A 16,690-nucleotide genomic window follows, 5' to 3' on the forward strand; every position below is an offset into this window, starting at 1 on the left:
ACAGCACTGTTGAGCACTGTGATAGTTTGTTGTCTCTTCCCGTCAGTGTGTATCTACTTGCCCGTACGGAGTAAAAGCACACATACACTGACAAGTCTGCAGAAGTCCTGCATAGCACCCGCGATCTGCTGATTGCAGGAGCGATGCTTTCTAATAAATGCACATTTTCTTACCTGCAAAAAGATGTACATGTATTATTTATTTTTTTTTTTTTTAGAGGTGAACTTATCCTTTAAAACTAGCTATAAAATGGGACAGTTGCCATTTTTGTTAACGTAAGAAACAGGCACAACAATGAGTCACATAGAGGCATGGTGAGGGGTGCAGCAATGAGGCCACAGTGTACAAACTGCGGACACCCTGTCCTCAGTCCATACTGAGCTCCTGAGCCGCACAGTGCCATTGGTTGGTAAGATGCTGTTAGGTGTGCAGTAGGCAGTGCCTTAGCAAATAATTACGCATCCCTCGCCCCATTCAGTTGATGATTGTAATGTTCCCCAGCCTACAATTGAATGTAAACAAAGGGTTGGGGTGCTGGGGATGCTGACTGATGTCATTGTTCAAAAAGTGCCATAGCTATATTTGGTTTATTACATCAGCCGGCATTCTTAGCCCCTTCATTTACAATCAGCTGTCACCTGGAGAATCTCCTGGTTGTCAGCTGAATGGAGCCAGAGATGCATCCTTGGTTGCTAGGATAGCAGCAGCCTCCAGCATTCTAGCAACCAGCAAGCCCTAAGGAGGAAGCGTAACATTCACAACAGCTTTGCAGCGCAAACATGGTCTGGCCTGTCTCTGTACACCAAATTGGAGGTGGTTTTAATTACCTCCTGATACGTTATCTACAAACTGTCAGTAATTCTTACATTTGAAAATTCCCAAAATAGGAACTACCCAAGTCTGTTGCATGTTTTGGAACTTTACGAGGCTTTCCTTAATTATGTGCAGATGTTTTAAAGGCAATCTGGATCTCCCCAATGTGCCTAACATTGATGTCAGTGGGAAAATAATTCCTCATACATTGATGTCGGTTAAAATATAATGCCTGCTTGTACATGTGACTTACATCGATGTCACTGGGAATATAATGCTCTCAAGTTGCTGTAGATGGGAAAATAATTCCTGTTTCACTGGTGTCAGTGTGTTGCTACATAAGTGTACAGCCGGTGGGAAGGGGTTTATTTGGTGTGGATGGGAAACCTCACATTGGAAGGAAGACCACATGAAATCACCACACACTGACAGCACAGCAATGAAGAACTCCCTTTAACACGTGTGTGCGTGTGCGTGCGTGCGTGTATATAACAAGTTTACTGCTACTTTAAATTGGTAAAGATTGTAAAATAATGCCCTTTATACTGGTGTCAATGGGAACACTATTCCCCACCAACATACCAGTGACAGTGTGCAAAAAAAAAAATAATTACATTGGTGTCAGTGGGAAAATAATTCCCCTTATGTGAGCATCCCTTTGATAATATTTTTCACATACGTGGATGTCAGTGGAAAAATTGCCAGTAAGGCTACGTTCACACTAGCGTTGTGTGCAGGCGGAAGAGAGGCGTTTGGGAAGCGTTTTTACCGCTTCCCAAACGCCTCGGACAATTCTGCACATTGCAGCACATGGTGCTGTTCTAATGGGAGCATTAGCATCGAGGCAAAAAGGACACCTCTGGTCGAGTCAGGAGGCGTTGAAGCCTCCTATTCTAGTCTATGGTGCCGCTCCGCAAACGCCTGACTGGCATTTGCGGTGCGGTTGCGGGGTGTTTGCGGAGCGGTAATACCATTCAAACTTCATTATAGGCGTTTGTGGGGCATTTTTAATGCTCGGAAAACACCTAGCAACTGCCGCTAAACCGCGCATGCGGCATTTTCCGAGCGTTAAAAAACACTCCGCAAACGCCGGACCAACACATGCCAAACGCTATAGGGGCATTTGGCAAGCGTTGGTAAAACAGTCAAGTGTGAACGAGCCTTAAATTGGAGTCAAAAATAATTCCATTACACTGGTGTCATTAGGAAAATGATTTCTCTTTTCTTTTGCTAGTTCATCCTGGGACAAATCGGTTCAATCTCGGGACAAACTGATGCACCTGTCACCAAACACCAGGTTTTCTCTGGCCTGGTGGATCATCATTCAAGCTTTGTTGGGAAAATCCTTTCTATTGATCTCTTAAAAGATCCTCACAATGGAAGCAAGTCATGGGTTAGATTCCCTATGAAATTGTTATTGCGATCTGTGTTCCCCCTGGGGAGATTCACCTTCTATGTCCTGGTAACAGTAAGTGACATACAATGAGGGATTAAATGGAGTTAACTGTATCTATAGCCAAATCGTTTTCACTTTTGGATAGAGTAGAACAAATGTCTGCATTGGAGGACTTCTCTATTCCTTTTCTGGGAACAGCTTTACAATTTTACATTTCTCATAATGTTCTGCTTCAGTGACAACAGCCATCAAGAAAAATAGAGACTCTCCCCAGTGCGAAAAAAAAAACAATAAAACACAACAGGGGCGCCGATCCTTCCCACTTAACCAAGAACAGAAAAAAAAGTTTTGGCTATGCATACAGGTTACGTGTTCTGGTGAGGAATGTCTACGAGGGAATTTCCTGGCAAAGGCTCCAGGAGGGTTAATGTTCTGATTTTGGTTGCAGGGATGGGACTGTGTTCGTGTTGGGGGGTGGTGAGGAGGCAGGGGTGTATCTGCCATGAGGCAAACAAGGCGTTTGTCTAGGGTGGCAGTTTACAGGGGGGTGGCACGCCCCCCATGCAGAAGGGACACTGTGTGTGTCAGCAACAGTGCTGCCATGGATGAGTGTACAGCCAAGCCGACACACAAGGAGGGTCACCCGGGCTAAGGGACCGGCTGCAGAGGAGAGAAGAGTGGTGGGCGGATCCCTGGTGTGCGCTCGGAGCGTGTGAGGGCGGGGCCCACTGTCAGTGTGCGCTGGGACGTGCAGGATGGCCAGAAGGTGCCAGCGGAGGAGGAAAAAGAAAAGAACGAGGTCAGGGTGTAGGAGCCCCCCGCTCTTTTGCAGCCGCCGCCGGAGATCCTGAGGGATATGGGACACAAGCGTCCCTCCTGGAGTGATCCTGACACTGTCTGGAGGAGCCCCTGCTGGACAGGTAAGAGCTTGGAGGACTGGTGCTTCCCCACTCCTGTCCCCCCGACACACAGCCCCCCACCACTTCCCTCCCCCGTACCATTGCCCCCTCTCTGTCACACTGCCCCCTGTCACGCTGCCCCCTCCTGTCACCCTTTCCCACACCTGTTCCACTTCCCCCCTCCTGTCCCCCCACATTGTCCCACTACCCCCCATCTGTCCCCACTGCCCCTCACCTGTCCCTCTGTGCTCCTCCTGTCCCACTACCCCTCACCTGTCCCTCTGCGCTCCTCCTGTCCCACTGCCCCGATGCTGTCCCATGCCTCCTGTCACGCTGCCCCCCACCTGTCCCTCTGCGCTCCTCCTGTCCCGCTGCCCCGATCCTGTCCCATGCCCCCTGTCACGCTGCCCCCCACCTGTCCCTCTGAGCTCCTCCTGTCCCACTGCCACTCACCTTTCCCTCTGCGCTCCTCCTTTCCCACTGCCCCTCACCTGTCCCTCTGCGCTCCTCCTGTCGCGCTGCCCCGATCCTGTCCCATGCCCCGTCATGCTGCCCCTCACCTGTCCCTCTGTGCTCCTCCTGTCCCACTGCCACTCACCTGTCCCTCTGCGCTCCTCCTGTCCCGCTGCCCCGATCCTGTTCCATGCCCCGTATCACGCTGGCCCCCACCTCTCCTTTTGAGCTCCTCCTGTCCCACTACCCCTCACCTGTCTTTCTGCGCTCCTCCTGTCCCTCTGCACTCCTCCTCCTGTCCCGATCCTGTCCCATGCCCCCCGTCACGCTGCCCCTCACCTGTCCCTCTGCGCTCCTCCTGTCTCACTGCCCCTCACCTGTTCCACTGCGCTCTTCCTGTCCCGCTGCCCCGATCCTGTCCCATGCCCCCCATCTGTCCCTCTGTGCTCCTCCTCCTGTCCCACTGCACTTCTCCTGTCCCTCTGCCCCCACCATGCTACCCCCCATCATGCTGCCCTCCCCCTGTCATGATGCCTCCCTCTTGTCCTGCTACCCTCCTACCTGTCTCGATGGCCTACTCCCCCTTCCTGCTGCCTCCCTCCTCTCCTGCTGCCCCCTTCCTGTCCTGCTGCCCCCCATCACGCTGACCCCCTCCTGTCCCACGACCCCCCCCTGCCATGTCACACTGCCCTCCATCATGCTCTTGTACTGAAGAGGTGGATCTTAAACAGCAAGGGGAGAGATAAATGTAGATGGGGGGTGCTCAATTTTAGTCTTGCCTAGGGCAGCAAAAAAGTAAAATACACTACTGTGCGGAGGGTCGATGCTGGGACTGCAGGGATGGGTCAGTATGTGGGGATTGCAGGGATGGGTCAGTATGTGGGGATTGCAGGGATGGGTCAGTATGTGGGGATTGCAGGGATGGGTCAGTATGTGGGGATTGCAGGGATGGGTCAGTATGTGGGGATTGCAGGGAAGGTTCAGTATGTGGGCATTGCAGGGATGGGTCAGTATGTGGGGACTGCAGGGATGGGTCAGTATGTGGGGATTGCAGGGATGGGTCAGTATGTGGGGATTGCAGGGATGGGTCAGTATGTGGGGATTGCAGGGAAGGTTCAGTATGTGGGCATTGCAGGGATGGGTCAGTATGTGGGGATCGCAGGGATGGGTCAGTATGTGGGGATCGCAGGGATGGGTCAGTATGTGGGGATCGCAGGGATGGGTCAGTATGTGGGGATCGCAGGGATGGGTCAGTATGTGGGGATCGCAGGGAAGGGTCAGTATGTGGGGATCGCAGGGATGGGTCAGTATGTGGGGACTGCAGGGATGGGTCAGTATGTGGGGATTGCAGGGATGGGTCAGTATGTGGGGATTGCAGGGATGGGTCAGTATGTGGGGATTGCAGGGATGGGTCAGTATGTGGTGGATGGGAGAGTAAGGCAGTGTTGGGTTGGTGAGGAGGATCAGTGCTGGGATTGCAGAGATGGGTCAGTATGTGGGGATTGCAGGGATGGGTCAGTATGTGGGGATTGCAGGGATGGGTCAGTATGTGGGGATTGCAGGGAAGGGTCAGTATGTGGGCATTGCAGGGATGGGTCAGTATGTGGGGATCGCAGGGATGGGTCAGTATGTGGGGATCGCAGGGATGGGTCAGTATGTGGGGATCGCAGGGATGGGTCAGTATGTGGGGATCGCAGGGATGGGTCAGTATGTGGTGGATGGGAGGATGGGTCAGTATGTGGGGATTGCAGGGATGGGTCAGTATGTGGTGGATGGGAGGATGGGTCAGTATGTGGGGATTGCAGGGATGGGTCAGTATGTGGGGATTGCAGGGATGGGTCAGTATGTGGGGATCGCAGGGATGGGTCAGTATGTGGGGATCGCAGGGAAGGGTCAGTATGTGGGGATCGCAGGGAAGGGTCAGTATGTGGGGATCGCAGGGATGGGTCAGTATGTGGGGATCGCAGGGATGGGTCAGTATGTGGTGGATGGGAGGATGGGTCAGTATGTGGGGATCGCAGGGATGGGTCAGTATGTGGGGATCGCAGGGATGGGTCAGTATGTGGGAATCGCAGGGAAGGGTCAGTATGTGGGCATCGCAGGGATGGGTCAGTATGTGGGGATCGCAGGGATGGGTCAGTATGTGGGGATCGCAGGGATGGGTCAGTATGTGGGGATCGCAGGGATGGGTCAGTATGTGGGGATCGCAGGGATGGGTCAGTATGTGGGGATCGCAGGGAAGGGTCAGTATGTGGGGATTGCAGGGATGGGTCAGTATGTGGTGGATGGGAGGATGGGTCAGTATGTGGGGATTGCAGGGATGGGTCAGTATGTGGGGATTGCAGGGATGGGTCAGTATGTGGGGATTGCAGGGATGGGTCAGTATGTGGGGATTGCAGGGATGGGTCAGTATGTGGGGATTGCAGGGAAGGGTCAGTATGTGGTGGATGGGAGGATGGGTCAGTATGTGGGGATCGCAGGGATGGGTCAGTATGTGGGGATCGCAGGGATGGGTCAGTATGTGGGGATCGCAGGGAAGGGTCAGTATGTGGGGATCGCAGGGATGGGTCAGTATGTGGGGATCGCAGGGATGGGTCAGTATGTGGGGATCGCAGGGATGGGTCAGTATGTGGGGATCGCAGGGATGGGTCAGTATGTGGGGATCGCAGGGAAGGGTCAGTATGTGGGGATTGCAGGGATGGGTCAGTATGTGGTGGATGGGAGGATGGGTCAGTATGTGGGGATTGCAGGGATGGGTCAGTATGTGGGGATTGCAGGGATGGGTCAGTATGTGGGGATTGCAGGGATGGGTCAGTATGTGGTGGATGGGAGGATGGGTCAGTATGTGGGGATTGCAGGGATGGGTCAGTATGTGGGGATTGCAGGGATGGGTCAGTATGTGGGGATTGCAGGGATGGGTCAGTATGTGGGGATTGCAGGGATGGGTCAGTATGTGGGGATCGCAGGGAAGGGTCAGTATGTGGGGATCGCAGGGATGGGTCAGTATGTGGTGGATGGGAGGATGGGTCAGTGTTGTCTGTGATGGATACTACCAGCACTGATCTCCTGCCACTTCCAGCTCATACATGGGTATGGGGAGCCCTCTCTGTATATGGGTGACACACCATTCCTTCCCCCAGTGAGGACCCCTTTGCTCCCATCCTCACCCACCTACCTGTCTTCTGGATGAAGTACTGACAGCGCCTGCTGCTCACTGCACCCATCATCTGATACTTCATGTCCGTCCCCTCGCCCTTCACTTGCCGACATCGTTCCGCCACCTCTACGCATTTGGTGTCCATGTTGGCGGCTCACGGCTCTTCCACTATGAGGCTGACGGTACTTCACGTCCAATCAGATTCCCAGTATGGGGGAGGGGCTCTGTAAGACATAAACGGTGAGTTGTATGAGGATCCGCCATCGTTAGCGCCCACCCAAGCAATCATGTGACCATCCTGGTGTGGGGCGAAAGTCAGAAATGATTGAAGAGCGATCTCCACCAATCTGATCTGACAATGTGTGCTGTGCTCATACAATCCTCCACAATTTGACCTTTCTATTACATCCTGGACCACCTAGTAATGGCGGCTGTATTGTTGGCAGGTTCCCTTAATGGGACCTGGGGGTCAGAGGTCACTGGCAATCTGCACAGGCCGGCTCCCTGCTTTGAATCTGCAGCATAGAGGTGACCCCTCTGATAAAGAACACAGACTGCCCGGACCCTCAGCCATTTGTTATCTGATTGACCGATATGAAGCCGCCTCTACCCCTTACATGGACTGTTCCCATCGGAGTGCCCCATTACATGCATTGTTCCCATCGGTTTGCTCCTTTGCATGGACTGTTCTCATCGGAGAGCCCCCTTACATGGACTGTTCCCATTGGAGTGCCCCCTTTACATGGACTGTTCCCATCGGAGTGCCCCGTTACATGCATTGATCCCATCGGAGTGCCCCTTTACATGGACTGTTCCCATCGGAGTGCCCTTCTACATGGACTGTTCCCATCGGAGTGTCCCCTTACATGCACTGATCCCATCGGAGTGCCCCTTTACATTGACTGTTCCCATCGGAGTGCCCCTTTACATGGACTGTTTCCATCGTAGTGTCCCCTTACATGCACTGATCCCATCGGCTTGCCCCCTTACATTCACTGATCCCATCGAAGTGCCCCCTTTACATGGACTGTTCCCATCGGAGTGTCCCCTTACATGCACTGATCCCATCGGAGTGCCCCCTTACATGGACTGTTCCCATCGGAGTGCCCCCTTACATGGACTGATCCCATCGGAGTGCCCCCCTTACATGGACTGTTCCCATCGGAGTGCCCCCTTACATGCACTGATCCCATCGGAGTGCCCCTTTACATGGACTGTTCCCATCGGAGTACCCCCTTACATGCACTAATCCCATCGGAGTGCCCCTTTACATGGACTGTTCCCATCGGAGTGTCCCTTTACATGGACTGTTCCCATTGGAGTGCCCCCTTTACATGGACTGTTCCCATCGGAGTGTCCCCTCACATGCACTGATCCCATCGGAGTGCCCCCTCACATGCACTGATCCCATCGGAGTGCCCCCTCACATGCACTGATCCCATCGGAGTGCCCCCTCACATGCACTGATCCCATCGGAGTGCCCCATTACATGGACTGTTCCCATCGGAGTGCCCCATTACATGGACTGTTCCCATCGGAGTGCCCCCTTACATGGACTGTTCCCATCGGAGTGCCCCCTTACATGGACTGTTCCCATCGGAGTGCCCCCTTTACATGCACTGATTCCATCGGAGTGCCCCTTACATGGACTGATCCCATCGGAGTGCCCCCTTACATGTACTGTTCCCATCGGAGTGCCCCCTTACATGGACTGTTCCCATCGGAGTGCCCCATTACATGCACTGTTCCCATCGGAGTGCCCCCTTACATGGACTGTTCCCATCGGAGTGCCCCTTTACATGGACTGATCCCATCGGAGTGCCCCCCTTACATGGACTGTTCCCATCGGAGTGCCCCCTTACATGCACTGATCCCATCGGAGTGCCCCTTTACATGGACTGTTCCCATCGGAGTACCCCCTTACATGCACTAATCCCATCGGAGTGCCCCTTTACATGGACTGTTCCCATCGGAGTGTCCCTTTACATGGACTGTTCCCATCGGAGTGCCCCCTTTACATGGACTGTTCCCATCGGAGTGTCCCCTCACATGCACTGATCCCATCGGAGTGCCCCCTCACATGCACTGATCCCATCGGAGTGCCCCCTCACATGCACTGATCCCATCGGAGTGCCCCATTACATGGACTGTTCCCATCGGAGTGCCCCATTACATGGACTGTTCCCATCGGAGTGCCCCCTTACATGGACTGTTCCCATCGGAGTGCCCCCTTACATGGACTGTTCCCATCGGAGTGCCCCCTTTACATGCACTGATTCCATCGGAGTGCCCCTTACATGGACTGATCCCATCGGAGTGCCCCCTTACATGTACTGTTCCCATCGGAGTGCCCCCTTACATGGACTGTTCCCATCGGAGTGCCCCCTTACATGGACTGTTCCCATCGGAGTGCCCCATTACATGCACTGTTCCCATCGGAGTGCCCCCTTACATGGACTGTTCCCATCGGAGTGCCCCTTTACATGGACTGATCCCATCGGAGTGCCCCCTTACATGGACTGTTCCCATCGGAGTGCCCCCTTACATGGACTGTTCCCATCACCATCAGCACCGTGCAGGCAGCTGCTCCAAGCACAGCGCCGGTCTCCTAGCAACCGATGTAAACACTACAGAACAGATCACACACATTTCTTTTTCACGCTCCTCAGCTCCGCCTCCAAGCTGCTCAAAGTTGCTCCGCCCCTTTCTTACATGCATCATTGGAGGGAGGAGACTAGACTGAGGCGGGGCTCTATTCAAACAAGCTGGCTGCAGAATTTGAGAGGAAACACATGACCTGCACTCCGCCCCTTTTTTAATGAACTTTAATGAACTAACAAATATTCAGAGGCTACAGAGTGGAGCTCCACTTGACAGGAAACATGTGACCTCCAAAATGGAGTTCCATTCTGCAGCCAGACTTCTCAGTTTCTGTACAAATCTACACAGGAAATATGTGACATCCACTTCATTGAGCTGCGATTGTTGGTTGTTTATTGAATTAAAGTTCAATAAACAAAAAGAAAAAAAAAGGAGACCTGAACTAAAGATGGAGTGCAGGCCACATGTCCTATCTAGAGTGGAGCTCCATTTTGCTGCTAGACCCCTCCCCTCGACTCATCTCCTGGAAGGCACAGCATCGGTCTCCTAGCAACCTATGTAACCTACGATCCTACCCGCGCGCTCCTCAACCCCGCCTCCTGGCTAATCGTACCGCAGCGCCCCCTTTGGACGTTTCCAAAGGGGGAGGAGTCTAGACTGTGAGGAAGCTCTGCTCAGAAAGCAAGGACACTCTGGAGAGGACCGTCCAATCATCTCTGGGACAGACTGGGGGGGGGGGGCAGGTGACATAAAGGGACACTCCGATGAGAACAATACATGCATGGGGCACTCCGATGAGAACAGTCCATGTAAAGGGGGCACTCCGATGGGATCAGTCCATGTGAGGGGGCACTCCGATGGGAACAGTCCATGTGAGGGGGCACTCCAATGGGAACACTGCATGTAAAGGGGCAATCCGATGGGAACACTGCATGTAAGGGGGCACTCCGATGAGAACACTGCATGTTAGGGGGCACTCCGATGGGAACAGTCCATGTAAGGGGGCACTACGATGGGAACAGTCTTTGTAAGAGGGCACTCCGATGGAAACACTGCATGTAAGGGGACACTCCGATGAGAACACTGCATGTTAGGGGGCACTCTGATGGGAACAGTCCATGTAAGGGGGCACTCCGATGGGAACAGTCCATGCGAGGGGGCACTCCGATGGGATCAGTCCATGTGAGGGGGCACTCCGATGGGAACAGTCCATGTAAGGGGGCACTCCGATGGGTTCAGTCCGGGGGGGGGAAGGGGGGGCAGGTGACATAAAGGGACACTCCGATGAGAACAATACATGCATGGGGCACTCCGATTAGAACAGTCCATGTAAAGGGGGCACTCCGATGGGATCAGTCCATGTGAGGGGGCACTCCGATGGGAACAGTCCATGTGAGGGGGCACTCCGATGGGATCAGTCCATGTGAGGGGGCACTCCGATGGGAACAGTCCATGTGAGGGGGCACTCCGATGGGAACAGTCCATGTAAGGGGGCACTCCGATGGGATCAGTCCATGTAAGGGGGCACTCCGATAGGATCAGTCCATGTAAGGGGGCACTCCGATGAGAACACTGCATGTTAGGGGGCACTCTGATGGGAACAGTTCATGTAAGGGGGCACTCCGATGGGAACAGTCCATGTAAGGGGGCACTTCGATGGGAACACTGCATGTAAGGGGGCACTCCGATGGGAACAGTCCATGTAAGGTGGCACTTTGATGGGAACAGTCCAAGTAAGGGGGCACTCCGATGGGAACAGTCCTTGTAAGGGGGCATTCTGATGGGAACAGTCCATGTAAGGGGGCACCCAGATGGGAATAGTCCATGTAAGGGGGCACTCCGATGGGATCAGTCCATGTAAGGAGGCACTCCGATGGGAACACTGCACTTAAGGGGACACTCCGATGAGAACACTGCATGTAAGGGGGCACTCCAATGGGAACAGTCCATGTAAGGGGGCACTCCGATGGGAACAGTCCATGTAAGGGAGCACTCTGATGGTATCAGTCCATGTAAGGGGGCATTCCGATAGGATCAGTCCATGTAAGTGGTGACTCCGATGGGAACACTGCATGTAAGGGGGCACTCCGATGAGAACACTGCATGTTAGGGGGCACTCCGATGGGAACAGTTCATGTAAGGGGGCACTCCGATGGGAACAGTCTATGTAAGGGGGCACTTTGATGGGAACAGTCCATGTAAGGGGGCACTCCGATGGGAACAGTCCATGTAAGGGGGCACTCCGATGGGAACAGTCCATGTAAGGGGGCACTCCGATGGGAACAGTCCATGTAAGGGGGCTCTCCGATGGGAACAGTCCATGTAAGGGGGCTCTCCAATGGGAACAGTCCATATAAGGGGGCACTCTGATGGGAACAGGTCATGTAAGGGGGCACTCTGATGGGAACAGTCCACGTAAGGGGCACTCTGATGGGAACAGTCCATTAAAGGGGGCTCTCTGATGGGAACAGTTCATGTAAGGGGGCACTCTGATGGGAACAATCCATGTAAAGGGGTTCTCTGATGGGAACAGTCCATGTGAGTGGGTACTGAGATTAGGATAGTCCATATAAGGGGGCACTCCGATGAGGACAACTGATGTAAGGAGTATTGGGGACTCTGATATAAAAGGGCACTCTGATGGGGTTAATCCAGGTAAGGGAGACTCTGTAGGGACATCTGGTGTAAGAGGAACTTTGATGAGGACTCCTGATATAAGGAACCACCATGATGGGGACAGTCCATGTAAAGGGGCACTCCAAAAGGAACAGACCTTGTAAGGGGGCACTCGGATGGAGACAGCCCATGTAAAGGGACACTCCACTAAGGACAGTCCATGAAATGGGAATTCTGATGAGGACAACTGATTTAAGGGGACACTTGGAGAATCTGATATAAAGAGGGCCTTTGTGGATTACTCCTGATAAAAGACGGAACTCCGATGGGGACAATGCATGTAAGGGGGACTGTGATAAGGATGTCTGATGTAAGGGGGACCTTAATGAGGACTTCTGATATAATGGGGCGCAGTGATGGGGAGACCTGATATAATGGAGCACAGTGATGGGGAGACCTGATATAAGGGGCACAGTGATGGGGAGACCTGATATAAGGGGCACAGTGATGGGGAGACCTGATATAACGGGGCACAGTGATGGGGAGACCTGATATAATGGGGCACAGTGATGAGGAGACCTGATATAATGGGACACAGTGATGGGGAAACCTGATATAATGGGGCACAGTGATGGGGAGACCTGATATAATGGGACGCAGTGATGGGGAGACCTGATATAATGGGGCGCAGTGATGGGGAGACCCGATATAAGGGGCGCAATGATGGGGAGACCCGATATAATGGGGCGCAGTGATGGGGAGACCCGATATAAGGGGCGCAGTGATGGGGAGACCCGATATAATGGGGCGCAGTGATGGGGAGACCCGATATAATGGGGCGCAGCAATGGGGAGACCCGATATAATGGGGCGCAGCGATGGGGAGACCCGATATAATGGGGCACAGTGATGGGGAGACCTGATATAATGGGGCGCAGAGATGAGGAGACCTGATATAATGGGGCACAGTGATGGGGAGACCTGATATAATGGGGCACACTAATGGGGAGACCTGATATAAGGGGGCACAGTGATGGGGAGACCTGATATAATGGGGCACAGTGATGGGTAGACCTGATATAATGGGGCGCAGTGATGGGGAGACCTGATATAATGGGGCACAGTGATGGGGAGACCTGATATAATGGGGCACAGTGATGGGGAGACCTGATACAATGGGGAGCAGTGATGGGGAGACCTGATATAATGGGGAGCAGTGATGGGGAGACCTGATATAATGGGGAGCAGTGATGGGGAGACCTGATACAATGGGGAGCAGTGATGGGGAGACCTGATATAATGGGGCACAGTGATGGGGAGACCTGATATAATGGGGCGCAGTGATGGGGAGACCTGATATAAGGGGTGCTGGTTCTGTTTAGTCATCCTAATGACAGTCTAATACAGACTAGTGGATCCCGGGTCATGTCTGGTGGGACAGAAGTGTGAAGAGGGAATACTGGTTCTCTGTGTCTCTAGCGCACAGTGTGAACAGCTGTCAGTCACTCACACACAATGGTGACATCATGGCCCCTCTGACTTTTTTAAATCTTTTATTATCTACAGAAATGGTACATATCATACATAACTATATGATACAGCCTGTCACCAACATTACCACAGCCCCCCGTAATATCAATGTATAAATCTGTGTCCCCCTATAACATTGTTTTCTTATCAGAAGGCTGATGTCTGGAAGATGTTGGAACTAAGCATCCAATATGTGACGGGGGAACTTTCTGGCCACGATTCTTCAGATTATCCAAACGAGTCCACCGAAATCATTATCAACACATTAGTGAAAGTGTCTCGGTGAATTCATAAGGAAATCTGTAGCATCATAAAATGTAATACAACAAAATAAAACCGAGGGGTGACTATTATACATCAATAGATTGTCCACTTTGCAATTGCAGTTGCTCCACAGCTTACTAAATACGGGGAAGCACTGCTGACATCCATCACCCCATTAAGTGCGAGAACAAATGTTGTTCTTCTTCATGTTCATGCATGTGATTGGGTATTCCTTACCAGCTGCAGCTTTATTTCATTTACTAAGCTCTGGAGCAATAGAACTTGCAAAGTGCACATGCGATTTAACTTTAGTAAATCAACCCCAACGTGTCCATGTTTTGTTCAGTTCTTCTCCTTCACGTTGTATTTTAGAGAAGAAACATCGATCAAAGTAAAGGAGATATATAGAGACATTACAGGTGATCATTGCTGACCACTGCATCACCCACCATAAGATAACAGCAACAACCATGTCAAGTCTGTTCTCTGTTTTGTGAATGAAAAGGGTTGTTCTTATGTAGATCTTAGTAAACAAGTCTGGAGAGGAAGATGGCAGGTTCTAGGATGAGGCTTATTACAATCAGGCATCTAACACTAAGAATACGATGACTAGCATGGAGTAGGTTAGCGTAGTGTAGTTTAGTGTAGGTCCTGCCCTGAAAGAGTCTACCTTGTCGTGGTGGGCAGGCTTGTCATCTTTTGGTTACAAATGTCAAAACTGGAGAAAGAATGTATTGTCTCTGGGCAGTTTCATTTTTGACCATGGGATTCAACTAAAAGACTCCTAGATTTCATATAGACAGACCAGAAAAAAATAGTTATATGTCTATAGAGAAAAAAAGATGCAGACAGTAATCTGTACAAACTATTTTAAAGTGGCTTTGTATGTTATCAGCATTTTTAATGTTACACGTTTATTCCTTCTATTTCATGCCGGCAACATTTCTCTGATCTAATGTTTACAGGGGTATACTCTCTGGCCACGACACGACTCTGGAGATTTCTCTGCTGACCCACGGATGTTGATCAGGTGTCCAGGTAGGGTGGTGGATTTCTCTTTGGGTCCTCATGCTATTAGGTCTGCTGTCATAGGACTGCCTTGGTCATTCTTCTCTTCTGATCAGTCCTCAGTGTTACCAACATAGAAATAATGCTTGTAATAGTGTATTAGCACAGGTTTTTTAAGCGGAGAGTAGACACTCTTCATCTGGAGGAATGGAGTGAGGCTAATTCTTGGGGAGCTCTGAAACTGCGGCAGGACAGGAATGTTGGTGGCGCATAGCTCTGAGGAAGTCTCGGCCTTCCTGTTGGGTTCACGAAGTTCAGGGTTGATTGCACCTCCTCACAGTTGGGTGCGGTCTGGTGGGATAACTGGGGTGTTGTGCATGGCCTGATAGGTGGAATATGGGTGGGGTGTCCTCCTTCAGGGGTTGACCACAGTACCCTGACGGTTGTCATTTCCCCTGTTGCTGCCATGGGCTCTGTTCAGATGTTTTGGAATTTTATTTCTAAAAAAAACTTTTTTTAATTTAACATCCAATTATTTATTGTAATACACTATTGTGAGCATTTTTCTATGTCAGTAAAACTGGGGACTGGTGAGATGAGGAGGGCGACAAAGGCAGTTCTCTGTGAACAAACTTCACTATAATTACCACTTGCCCTCCTGAGGATTTACCCCCCTTCCGGTCAGCAGGCCTCTTTTTGCTACTCAGCGCTGCACTAATTCAACTGATAATTGCGTGGTCATGCAATGCTGCTCCCAAACGAAATTTGCGTCCTTTTTTTTCACACAAATAGAGCTTTCTTTTGGTGGTATTTGATCACCTGTGAGCTTTTTATTTTTCACGCTATAAACAAAAATAGACCAAAAAATTTGAAGAAAAACAATGTTTTTTACTTTCAGCTATAAAAAATATATAGTAAACTCAAAGTTAGTTATAAATTTAGGCCAAAATGTATTCTGATTCATGTTTTTGGTAAAAAAATCCCAGTATATTGATTGCTTTGTGTGAAAGTTATAGCGTCTACAAACTATGGTATAGATACTGCAATTAACGCCATTTTTTGCTATACAGTGCTGTGCTAGTTTAATGGACAATTGCACGGTCATGCAATACGGTATATAAATGAAATTTACATCTTTTTTTTCCCACAAATTGAGCTTTCTTTCGGTGGTATTTTATCCCCTGTACGTTTTTTATTTTTTGCGCTATAAAAAAAAAAAGGCTGACTATTTTGACAAAAAAAAAAAACAATATTTTGGACTTTTTGCTATAAAACATGTCCAGTAAAAAAAATGTAAAAACCAAATTTAGTCATAAATTTCTGCCAAAATGTATTCTGCGACATGTCTTTGCTTAAAAAAAATCCCAATACGTGTAAATCAGGCATGTCCAAAGTCCGGCCCGCGGGCCATTTACGGCCCGGGGGTCGGTTTAATACGGCCCTCCAACAGCCCTCCCTGCTCTGTGTAATGTGGCCCTCCCACGGCCCTCCCTTCTATGGCAGACAGTCTTCTGCTTGAGAGCAGAGGGCAGTGCGCATGTCTGACTGCGGCGCGTTCTCCCTGGTCTGTGTAAATGCGGCTGTCGCACGGCCCTCCCTTCTATGGCAGACAGTCTTCTGCTTGAGAGCAGTGCGCATGCGTGACTGCGCCGCGCTGGGAGCGACAGAGGGCGGTGACGTCAGGGCCGGGCTTCCTTCCAGCGTGAAGTGTGTTTCTCTTCCCCTCCCGGCTGCCGAGCAGAGACTTCAGCTCCAGCTACCTTTTTCACCCTTCACATTAGTGCAGGTAAGTTTTTTTTTAAATTTATTTTCAATACATTGTGAAAACTCAGCTGTCAGTTGATCTTAATGTTATGAAATGAAAAGTATGTCGTTTGCAATTAACTTGGCATAAAATAATTTATTTGCATTTAATTGCAATGGTTCAAAGAATGTTCGGAAAAATGTTCGGCCC

The 16,690-nt window shown here is 51.0% G+C and overlaps 1 long non-coding RNA gene across 1 annotated transcript in view; it reads left to right on the top strand.

Moving 5' to 3' along the window:
* Nucleotides 1-2,858: 2,858 nt before the first annotated feature.
* LOC149467729 (uncharacterized) overlaps nt 2,859-16,690 on the top strand; it is a 34,294-nt gene continuing 20,462 nt past the window's right edge. Inside the window, exons 1-2 of the long non-coding RNA XR_016311843.1 lie at nt 2,859-3,129; nt 14,694-14,766. This is a non-coding gene — a long non-coding RNA (uncharacterized LOC149467729). The remainder of the gene's footprint in view (nt 3,130-14,693; nt 14,767-16,690) is intronic.

This window comes from Staurois parvus, unplaced genomic scaffold (assembly GCF_062004578.1).
Source record: "Staurois parvus isolate SC_StPar_1 unplaced genomic scaffold, SC_StPar_1.0 ptg000102l, whole genome shotgun sequence".
NCBI lineage: Eukaryota > Metazoa > Chordata > Amphibia > Anura > Ranidae > Staurois > Staurois parvus.